At 38.7% G+C, this 11968-nt stretch overlaps 1 protein-coding gene across 1 annotated transcript in view; it reads right to left on the bottom strand.

Moving 5' to 3' along the window:
* ATP7A (ATPase copper transporting alpha) overlaps positions 1 to 11968 on the bottom strand; it is a 119729-nt gene that overhangs the window by 88184 nt on the left and 19577 nt on the right. The window lies entirely within an intron of this gene.

The raw sequence follows: 11968 nt of genomic DNA, 5'->3' as shown, positions 1-11968 counted from the left end.
TGGGTGCAGGAAATCGACATGGCACATGGATACATATGTAACAAACCTGCACATTGTGCACATGTACCCTAAAACCCTAAAGTATAATAAAAAAAAAAAAATTGCTACATTCTAAAATGAAAACAAAAGGGGAAAGCATTAGCTTCTCTATTATTTTATATAATTCATCCTTTTCTTTTAAATTGTATAAACCTCTAAAATGAAAATTAATCTTATTACTTAACTTGTTTCCAAAATACTGAGTGTCTAATTTCTTTCATCGAACAACCAGTATTATATAAAGAGAGGACTAAGATTCCAGATGAAACAACTGAAGTAGGCAGGTGTATGTTTTAAAAAATAACAGTTCTTGCTAGGCACAGTTGCTCACGCCTGTAAACCTAGCACTTTGGGAGGCCAAGGTGGGCAGACCATGAGGTCAGGAGTTCGAGACCAGCCTGGCCAATATGGTGAAACCCTGTCTCTACTAAAAATACAAAAATTAGCCAGGCGTGGTGGCACACGCTTGTAATCCAGCTACTCCGAGAGTGAGGCAGAGGCAGAAGAATCACTTGAACCCGGGAGGCAGAGGTTGCAGTGAGCCAAAATCACGCCACTGCACCCCAGCCTGTGTGACAGAGTGAGACTCCGTCTCAGGAAAAAAAATAAAATAAATAACAGTTTTTTTCATTTGACCATTCCTAAAAGATTAGGTAGCAATACTTAAACACATTAATAAGGTCAAAAAAGGACAGAACATTCCAATTAAAATGCAATGTACTTCACTGGTCATTTTTGTTACTCCTAGACTAGTCATAACATCTCTACAAATAAGTTGTCCTATGATAACAATACAGATGCTTCAGATTCCTATAGCACTGCATGCATCTCACAACAATCCTGCTATGTAAATAGAATCATAACCTCCTTTTAAAATTAAGGAAGCTAAAGCTGAGACTTGTCTATGTTCATACAGCCAATTCAGGCTTAACAATAACCTCAAAAGGATTAACTTAACAGGGCAATGTGTGCAAAAGTCATAAAGTAAAAACAGCCAAAGGTGAGAGTGGTGTGGAGAGAATGCTTGAAAAATACCAATACCCTGCAATAAACACAGGTAGAGACAGGTTCCCCAAAAGTGAGAAATATGCCTCAAGTATCTATGTGCCTTTCCAACAGGGGCTGAGCAACTGCTGCCATGTCAATAATAGACAAAAGGTAGAAACATGTTTTTAGTGTGTGTGGAACTTTTCTTGCAAAGCAGCTATCATTATCTCAGGAAGGTAGGGGGAAGTAGAATTCAACTACTTGAAATTACAAATGAGTCAGCTACTTTTCAACAATGTTATGTGTTAAATATGGTCTTGGTGCAGGAATCTTAGAGTCTATGAAGGCTATTTGGTGATTGGAATGCCTCCTCTCCCTCATCAAAACAATCACCTGATTACACATGTAATACCCATGTAACAAACAAGCACATGTACCCCCGAATATAAAAATATTAAAAGAAAATTTATTTTTAAATCACCTGATTCAACTTGTCAGACACAATCTATGTCTAAATCAAGAACTGCCTGTAATGTTATTGCTTTCTTCTAAGACAAATTTACTTCTAAGACAAAATAGTGCCAAAACCAACAAATGCAAAAACATTAAATGGCTATGAAAACGAAAATAACTGTCAGTATTTAACCACTTATGTAGAATAAGTTGAAAAAACAGGCTAGACATGGTGGCACACGCCTGTAATCCCAGCACTTTGGGAGGTCGAGGTGGGTGGATTGCTTCGAGACCAGCCTGGGAAACAGTGAAACCGTGTCTCCACAAAAAAATCCAAAAATTAGCTGAGCACGGTGGCGCACCCCTGTAGTCCCAGCTACTCAGGAGGCTGAGGTGGGAGGATCGCTTGAGCCCAGGAGGCAGAGGTTGCAATGAGCCAAGATCATGCCACTGCACTCCAGCCTGGGCAACAAAGCGAGACTATCAAAAAAAAAAAAGGAAAAAGAAAAAACACTTATTTTATATTTATCATAACTTGTTAAGAATAAACTACAAGAAAACAATAAAAGTTTGGTGAGGCTGAAAAGGACAGCTCAGTTTGGCCAAACATTTCGAGTATACCATTAATTTTATAAAAGTCATTACTAAAAAATAATGATGCTAAATGCTAATTACCCAACCAGACATTAAAGAGTCTTTAAAAGTTTTAATTATTAAAAAGTCTTGTGCTAAGAAAACAACCCGATGTTATGGGCTAAGGACCTTAAAAGACAACTCACCAAAGGAGATATACAGATAGTATATAAGCATATGAAAAGATGCCCCACATCATACGTCATCAGCGAAATGCAAATTAAAACAATGATGAGACACTACTACATATCTATTATTAGTTGAATGGCCAAAATCCAGAATGCTGACAACACCAAATGCTAAAGAGGATGTGGAGCAATAGGAATGCTCATTTAATGCTAGTGGAAATGCAAAATAGTACAGGCACTTTGGAAGACAGTTGGGCAGTTACTTACAGAACTAAATATAATTTACCATACAATCCAGCAATTGCACTCCGTGGTATTTGCCCAAAAGAGTTGAAAACTTATGTCTACACCAAAACTGCACACAGATGTTTATAGCAACTTTATTCATAATTGCTGACACTTAGAAGCAACCAAGATACCCTTTAGTAGGTGAATAGATAAATAAACTGTGGTGCAGCAAGGCAATCAAATATTATTCAGCACACACATTAAAGATGAGCTATCCATAAAAAAACGTGGAGGAAACTTATATGTGCATTACTAAGTGAAAGAAGCCAATCTGAAAAGGCTACATACTGTACCTTCTGCTCAATTTTGCTGTGGACCTAAAATTACTCTAAAAAATTGCCTATTAAAAAAAAGTATTGGCCAGGCACAGTGGCTCACACCTATAATCCCATCACTTTGGGAGGCCAAGGCAGGCGGATCACCTGAGGTCAGGAGGTTGAGACCAGCCCGGCCAACATGGCGAAACCCGTCTCTACTAAAAAAAATACAAAAATTAGCTGGGCATGGTGGTACATGCCTGTAGTCCAAGCTACTTGGAAGGCTGAGGCAGGAGAATCACTTGAACCTGGGAGGCAGAAGGTGCAGTGAGCCGAGATTGCACCACTGCACTCCAGCCTGGGTAACAGAGAGAGACTCCATCTCAAAAAAACAAAACGGTCTTGTGCTGATGTCAGAATATAAAGATCCTTGCAACAGAACAGAAAGTTCCAGAAACATACATATGTGTGTATATAAGAATTCAGTATATAACAAGGGCAGCAATTCAAATCACTGAGAAAATCAGTAAGCGGTGCTGGGATAATATGCTAACCATTTAATAACTGTGAACATTTTTAGAAACCATCTTACAATCTTTAAATTAATTCCAAGTTGAACAAGATGTAAAAATAAAAAGTAAAAAATACTAGAAAAATATAAAAATAAGTATTACCTAACAACAACAAAACATTGGGTGGGGAAAGCATTTCTAAGCATAAGCCAAAACAGAAACTGTAAAGGAAAAGAGATTAAAATGTAATTAAATGAAATTTTAAAATTTTGTGTGGCAAAAATCACCATGTAAACAAACTGCAAAAACATATGCATGGAGTTTCTTTTTGGATTAATAAAAATATTCTGTAATTAGATAGTAATGATAGTTGCACAAATCTGTGAACATACTAGAAATCGCTGAATTTGACTTTTTAAATTTTTTTTTTAATTTTTTTCTTTTTTGAGACAGAGTCTCGCTCTGTTACCAGGCTGGAGTGCAGTGGCGTGATCTTGGCTCACTGCAACCTCCACCTCTCGGGTTCAAGTGATTCTCCTGCCTCAGCCTCCCAAGTAGCTGGGACTATAGGCGTGCGCCTCCACACCGGGCTAATTTTTGTATTTTTAGTAGAGACAGGGTTTCACCATGTTGGCCAGGATAGTCTCGATCTCCTGACCTTGTGATCTGCCCACCTCGGCCTCCCAAAATGCTGGGATTACAGGCGTGAGCCACTGTGCCTGGATGACATTTTTTTAATAATGAATTTATGGTATGTTAAATTATATCTCAAAAAATATATATGCCAGAAAATTGACAAAAGAAAACCAAAATGCCAATACACATGAAGTTACTCCACCTCACTAATAACTTTTAAAATCTAAATTAAAACGGCTAAAATTAAAAATTAAAATAATTAAAACAGCTAAGATACCTTATTCTCCCTAGTAGATTGCTCACATGTGTCCATTACTATGTGGCTTAAAACAGAACAAAACTGGAAATGATATAAATTTTTTATGATAGGATATTAATTAAATAAACTCTAGTGCATCACAGTGTAACACTTGTCATATTTTTGGCTACCCAGCATATAAACACACATCCCATGCCAAGAAAATGCCCCCACCGCAAGCGTCTTAGAAATAAACAGTACAACCCTGGCTCCCATTATTAAAACCAAAGCATGTGTGTTGTGGGAGGAAGGGAGAAGGGAGGAGACAGATATCCCTTTTCTCTGTCCCCTTGAAGCTGAGATGCTTCTAAATGATTCTAGATTTGGCTAGTTGGACGCTTCTGCCCAGGATTTTGAATCATGAGAAAATGACATGAATACACAAGGACAGATGAAGATAATTCTCAGCACAGGCAGCAATACAGTCAAGATGCCAGAAGTGGCACTGGCAAAAGTCCTGAGAAAGCCAGTGCCAGTGAAGAGGCCCTCACTAGACTTCCTGGGGCATGTCCTTGGCGTGCTTTAGTCTCATTGTGTTCCTACCTATTTTCCAAGCCTGGTTGACTCTGATTGACTTCTGTTGTCTCTATAAGCAATCCAAATAGCCTAACCAATAAATTCAGTTTCTCGTTAAGTGAGTCACCTGCTTTATGTTGTCTTCAAGTAAGAACCCAGCCTAATGCATGTATAATAAATACCATGTGGCCATTAAAAACAATGATGTAGATTTCTAATTTCAGACAAGAAAAATGTTAGGATACATTAAGAAAAAGCAAATTTTACTCTGCAAAAAGTTATCTTAACCAACCTCCAATGGGTTAACTGATGGTCTCTTTTGTATCACTAAAATATTCAGATGCCCACAGCATGCTTAGTACTTAGATGCACAGTCCTTGTTGCACCAGTACAATTGTTGGCATATAGAAATTCAGCTGTGTTTGCCCTCAAGCTGTTTATGTCCACTGAACTTCTCATGGCCAAGTGATTTAATTAAATATTATGTACACTGATTAAATAACAGCATAAAGGAGAGTTGTTCTTTCTATGAAAACAAAGTTGAATGTATTAGGAATGTTCAATAAGGTGAATAGCAAAGTTATTGCTAAAATAGCTGTACATGAAGCAACTTTAAGAGATTGGGGGGTAATAATAAAAACCTAAAAGAACTCTCATCTCTTAAATTTGTCCTCTATTTTAATAAAACCAAACTAGAAGATAGAAATCTGGAATGAAGCAAGATGGGTGTGGTTTATACAAGGAAGGAAAGGAAGAATTCCAAAGGACCCATATGCAAAGAAAAGGTTGTGGCCCTACATATAAATATTGGAGAATAAGGCTGGGCGCAGTGGCTTACGCCTGTAATCCTAGTATTTTGGGAGGCCAAGGTGGCAGACTGCCTGAGCTCAGGAGTTCGAGACCAGTCTGGGCAACAAGGTGAAACCCTGTCTCCGTTAAAATACAAACAATGAGCTGAGTGTGGCGGCGTGCATTTGTGGTCCCAGCTACTCGGGAGGCTGAGGCAGGAGAATTGCTTGAACCCAGGAGGCGGAGGTTGCAGTGAGCCAAGATCACGCCACTGTACTCCAGCCTGGGCGACAAAGCAAGACTCCGTCTCCAAAAAAATAAAATAAAATAAAATAAATACAAATAAATATTGGAGAAAAAATGAACATATGTTTTAGGTTTTAAAAAAAATGACTAGGCTATATTTACATAATTTTTATGATTTCCTTCTTCAACTGACCAACCATGGTAGAGAGTTTCTACCATGTTTCCATTGTCTGTGAGGAAAGAGCCTGGACCATATCACAGGACAAAGAAGAAAAAACTACCGACTTTCACTTTGTCCTTCCCATCATCGAATTTTCCCCAGTGTTTGCCCTATAAAGCCATGGCTGCAATGTCCTATTATAAATGGATATGTCCATTAGGTTTTGCTGCTATTCTTTAAGTTGCTGCCATTCAGAATACTCAGTGGAAGTCAGAGATGATTTTCCTCACACACAGTTTTATACATTTGTCTTTTCTCTCAAAATATGTATGGGCTATAGCAAAATGACTATTTTCTGAGAAAGGCAGACACTTTTTTTAAAAGACTTTTTAGCCAGGCGCGGTGGCTCACGCCTGTAATCCCAGCACTTTGGGAGGCCGAGGCAGGAGGAACACAAGATCAGGAGATCGAGATCATCCTGGCTAACACGGTGAAACCCCGTCTCTACTAAAAACACAAAAACATTAGCCGGGCGTAGGGAAGGGCGCCTGTAGTCCCAGCTATTTAGGAGGCTGAGGCAGAAGAATGGCATGAACCTGGGAGGTGGAGCTTGCAGTGAGTCGAGATCATGCAACTGCACTCCAGCCTGGGTGACAGAGCAAGACTCCGTCTTAAATAAATAAATAAATATTTTTAAATTGTGGTAAAATGGCCGGGCATGGTGGCTCACGCCTATAATCCCAGCACTCTGAGAGGCTGAAGCGGGCGATCACCTGAGGTCAGGAGTTCCAAACCAGCCTGGCTAACATGGTAAAACCCCGTTTCTACTAAAAATACAAAAAATTAGCTGGGTGTGGTGGCGCACACCTGTAATCCCAGCTACTCGGGAGGCTGAGGCAGGAGAATCGCTTGAACCCAGGAGACAGAGGTTGCAGTGAGCCGAGATTGCACCATTGCACTCCAGCTTGGGCAACAAGAGCAAAACTCTGTCTCAAAAAAAAAAATTGGCCGGGCATAGTGGCTCATGCCGGTAATCCCAGCATTTTGGGAGGCTGAGGCGGGCAGATCATGAGGTCAGGAGTTCGAGACCAGCCTGGCCAGCATGGCGAAACCCGTCTCTACTAAAAATACAAAAATTGCCAGGTGTGGTGATGGGCGCCTGTAATCCCAGCTACTCAGGAGGCTGAGGCAGGAGAATCACTTGAACCTGGGAGGCGGAGTTTGCAGTGAGCCGAGATTGTGCCATTGCCCTCCAGCCTGGGCTACAAGAGCAAGACTCTGTCTCAAAAAAAAAAAAAATGTGGTAAAATACACATAACATAAAATTTACCATTTTAACCATTTTTATATGTAAAATTTAGTGGAATTAAGTACATGCATATTGTTGTGCAACCATCGCCACCATCCGTCTTCAGAACTTTTTCATCTTCCCAAATTCAAATTCTGTACCTATTAAAAAATAACTCCCTATTCTCCCTCCCCCTCAGACCCTGGTAACCACGGTACTACTTTATGTCTCTATGATTTTAACTACTCTAGGTACTCCACATAAGTAAACTCATATAATATTTGTCCTATTGTGGCTGGCTTATTTCATTTAGCATAACACATTCAAAGTTCACCCATGTAGTATCATGTGTCAGAATTTCATTCCTTTTTAAAGCTAATGCTCTATTATATCATATATACATATTCATACCGCATTGTGTTTATTCATTCATCTGTTGATGGACATTTGGGCTGCTACCACCTTTGGGCTACTATGAATAATGCTGCAATGAACACTGGTATACAAATATCTGTTGAAATCCCTACTTCAAATTGTTTTGGGTATACATCCGGAAGTGGAGCTGCTAGATCATGTGGTAATTCTATATTTAATATTTTTAGGAACCACTATACTGTTTTCCACCATGACTGGACCATTTTACATATCATCAACAATGCACAAGAGTTCCAGTTTCTCGCCAACACTTGATATTTTCTGAGTTTTTTTTTTTTTAGTAATAGCCATCCTAGTGGATGTGAAGTGGTAACACACTTATTTTTTTATATTTCAGAAACTTCAATGAAGAATTGAAGAATCAAAATTAACTACAAATAAATGGAAAGATACATTTCATTGTCAGTCATTTCCTTGTTATTTTATTTCATTTATAATATATTTTTATAATTTTTCTTGACTATTTCCCCTCTCTTCTGATTTTCTGGCAAGAACTGGTTGTAATATATACTTTAAATGTGAAATAATTGGCTTTGATTTCTATTTCATGAACAATCAGCTTAATAGGTTAGTACAATAACTTGGAATGAGTTCAAAGGGATCAAGATAAAAGGATGTAACAACTGGTCATTAGTGGATGTTCTTGGCTCATCATATGCTTATTTTTAGAGTGGATATAAAAAAGGAAATGGATTTTTTTTTTTTTTTGAGACAGAGTCTCACCCTGTCGCCCAGGCTAGAGTGCAATGGCGCAATCTCGGCTCACTGCAATCTGCCTCCCGGGTTCAAGTGATTCTCCTGCCTCAGCCTCCTGAGTAGCTGGGATTACAGACACGTGCCACCATACCTTGCTAAGTTTTGAATTTTTTTGTAGAGATGGGGTCTCACTATGTTGCCCAGGCTGGCATCAAATTTCTGGACTCAAGCAATCCTCCCGCTTCGGTCTCCCAAAGTGCTGTGATTACAGGTGTGAGTCACAGTGTCCAGCCTACCTCATCTTTTTTGACAAATATGTCTGTGATTGAAGTGCAAAATCTAATGAAAAAAGCATTACCGCATATGAACACGTAAGATGACCTTAGGGGTGGGAACTAGCCATCAAAGATCCTGAGGTTAAAAAATTGTAACTCAATCCATCTTATCCCACCTGTAAATTTATTTTACGTCACACCTTTGGATGAACAGTAAAACTCATAATTAAACATATATTTTTATTCTTGAAAAAAACTTGTAACCTTAGAAATATAACACTATAGAATCTTAATATAGGTCTTAATAAAAGTCAGCAAATAATATTATCCTTTCAGTATTGACCTATTAAAATAATTTGGCAAATTAAAATTCTGCTACTATGTAGCTCTGCAATTTTATTATGTAATTCTGGTCAATTAGTACATATGTCTACAGGGACTCTGGCCTATAAACACAACATAAAGAGTTATCAAGGCAGATAAACGTTAAATAGTAGTGAGCTATATCAGTTATCTAAAATATAAGAAAGATTTATAAAGTCAAAGATAATTGCCAGGCTAGGCATGGTGGCTCACACCTGTAAACCCAGCACTTTGGGAGGCCAAAGTGGGCGGATCGCTTGAGTCCCGGAATTTGAGACCAGCCAGGGCAACATGGCGAAACACCGCCTCTACAAAAAATACAAAAAAGTTAGTTGGGTGTGGTAGTGTATGACTGTGGTCCCAGCTATTCAGGATGCTGAGGTGGGAGGATTACCTGAGCCAGGCAGGCAGTGGTTGCAGTGAGCCAAAACGGCACCACTGCAATCCAGCCTGGGTGACAGAGTCAGATCTTATCTCAACAAAACAAAACAAAACATTAAATAACATCCTCGGCCTGGTGTGGTGACTTACGCCTGTAGTCCCAGCACTTTGGGAGGCTGAGGCTGAGGCAGGCAGATCACCTGAGGTCAGGAGTTCAAGACCAGCCTGGCCAACATGGTGAAATCCCATTTCAATTAAAAATACAAAAATTACCTGGGTGTGGTGGCAGGTGCCTGTAATCCCAGCTACTTGGGAGGCAGAGGCAAGAGAAATTGCTTGAACCTGGGAGGCAGAGGTTGCAGTGAGCCAAGATTGTGCCAGTGCACTCCAGCCTGGGCAACAAGAGCAAGACTCCATCATACATACATACATACATACATACATACATACATACATACATACATACTATACTGAGGAATGACACAACTGTCCACAAAGCTAAGTCACTTTCACTGGCAGACTTGAGCCCGTTCAGCCAGACAACAAGTGAGAGAGCCACTTGGGGCTGGGCACAGGAGGATCACTTGAGGATTGGCGTTCAAGACCAGCCTGGGCAACACAGAAAGGTCCCGTCTTTAAATAAACTTTTTTTAAAAAATTATCTGAGCATGGTAGTGCACCTGTAGTCCCAACTACTCCAGAGGCTGAGGAAGGATTGCCTGAGCCCAGGAGTTCGAGGTTACGGTGAGCTATGATCATGTCACTGCACTCCAGCCTGAGCTACAGAGACCCTGTCTCTAAAAAAATTTTAAATTAAAAATATCACTTGGCCTATCATCCCAACAGATGCTAAAGTCTACCAGTCGGGAGTTCTTTATAGGCACCTGAAAAGATGATCAGTTCATATATTATGTTACTTTATCCCAAACATATGCAGAAAAAGAGGGATAAACAATTACAAACTTTCTTCTGTGTACACTTTTTTCTTGCTGAAGGTTTATAGCATATGCTCTAATTTACAAACTTTTTTATTTGACATATAATGTAGTTGTTAAAAGATGTTCAACTAAACTAGTTAAAAACACAAATTTGAGAAATTTAAATACAAACTAAAACAATGACATCGTGTTTTTTTCTTATAATGTTGGCAAAAATTTAAAAGGCTTATGTATCTATTAAGGATAGTCAAGGGTATAGAAAAATATTTTATCATACTGTTAATGAAGTGTAAATCACTACGGCCTTTTTTGAAAGGCAAATCTGCAATACTTATCAACATATGACGTGTACATAACTTGACCCAGCAATTTTACTTAAAAGAATCTAGCTACAAAAATACTTACACAGATGTATAAAGTTATAGGTGTAAGCATATCTAAAATAGTTAAAATTTGGAGACTCTCTAAATGCCTATCAATTAGGGAATAGATAAATAAATTATGGTGCATTCATACTGTAGAATACTATACAGCAGTTAAGAACAACAAGCTAAATCTGCATATACTGACATGGAAGCATATCTGTGACTAGTAAAGGGTCTAGAAGAATACAAGCTATTAATAGTGATTACCCTTTGAGGGAGTGACTATCTTTTTACTTTATGTAATCCTATATTACTTTAGTTTCATTAAAACAAGCATGTATTTTTTATTTTTTTAATTACTTATTTTTATTTTTTGCATGTATTACTTTATTATTCAGGAAAATAATTAAGAAAATGCTGAAATTAGCCAAACATTTTCTTTGCCTGAATTGGATGCATTTATTGTCTTCTATGGCTTTGGACATTTGTAGATAGCTTTTTCCCAAACCCAAGAGTAAGCAGGTCATATACAGTTCCTGTTTAAAAGCAGAAATGAGCAAAGGTTAAAGATAACAAAGAGGAAACTGCAATTAAGGAAGTGAAGAAAACAACAGTAAGAGAGGGCTGACAGAAAACATACCAAAAAAGGAATTCTTTTAGTGCTGGGCACTAAAATAATTAGCAGAATGTGATTCTTTAATTTTCAAATCTGTAAGATTATTTAATCTTAAATTTATAAGAGAATCAAAAAGAAAAACAGACACAGTTTTCTTCAATCATAAAAGGATAATTTTTAAAAAGCAGCACCAACAAGTCTCACTATAATTAGTTTAAAAGCTTAGAAAGGCAGGGCACGGTGACTTATGCCTATAATCCCAGCACTTTGGGAGGCCCCAAGGCAGGTGGATCACCTGAGGTCAGGAGTTCGAGACCAGCCCGGCCATGGTGAAACCCCATTGCTACTAAAAAATACAAAAAGTTGCCAGTTGTGGTGGTGCTTGCCTGTAATCCCAGCTACTCGGGAGACTGAGGCACAAGAATCGAGAATCACTTGAAACTGGGAGGTGGTGTTTGCAGTCAGCCGAGATCATGCTGCTGCTCTCCAGCCTGGGTGACAGAGCAAGACTGTGTCTCAAAAAATAAATAAATAAACAAAAAACAAAAGCTAGAAAAATCCATTTGTGAAAAGAAAATAATACTTTCAGAGAAAGAGGGCTGGATGCGGTGGCTCATGCCTGTAATCCCAACACTTTGGGAGGCCAAGGTGAGAGGATTGCTTGAGCAC

Source organism: Hylobates moloch, unplaced genomic scaffold (assembly GCF_009828535.3).
Source record: "Hylobates moloch isolate HMO894 unplaced genomic scaffold, HMol_V3 SCAFFOLD_7, whole genome shotgun sequence".
NCBI lineage: Eukaryota > Metazoa > Chordata > Mammalia > Primates > Hylobatidae > Hylobates > Hylobates moloch.
This window is presented reverse-complemented; position numbering and strand designations above follow the sequence as displayed.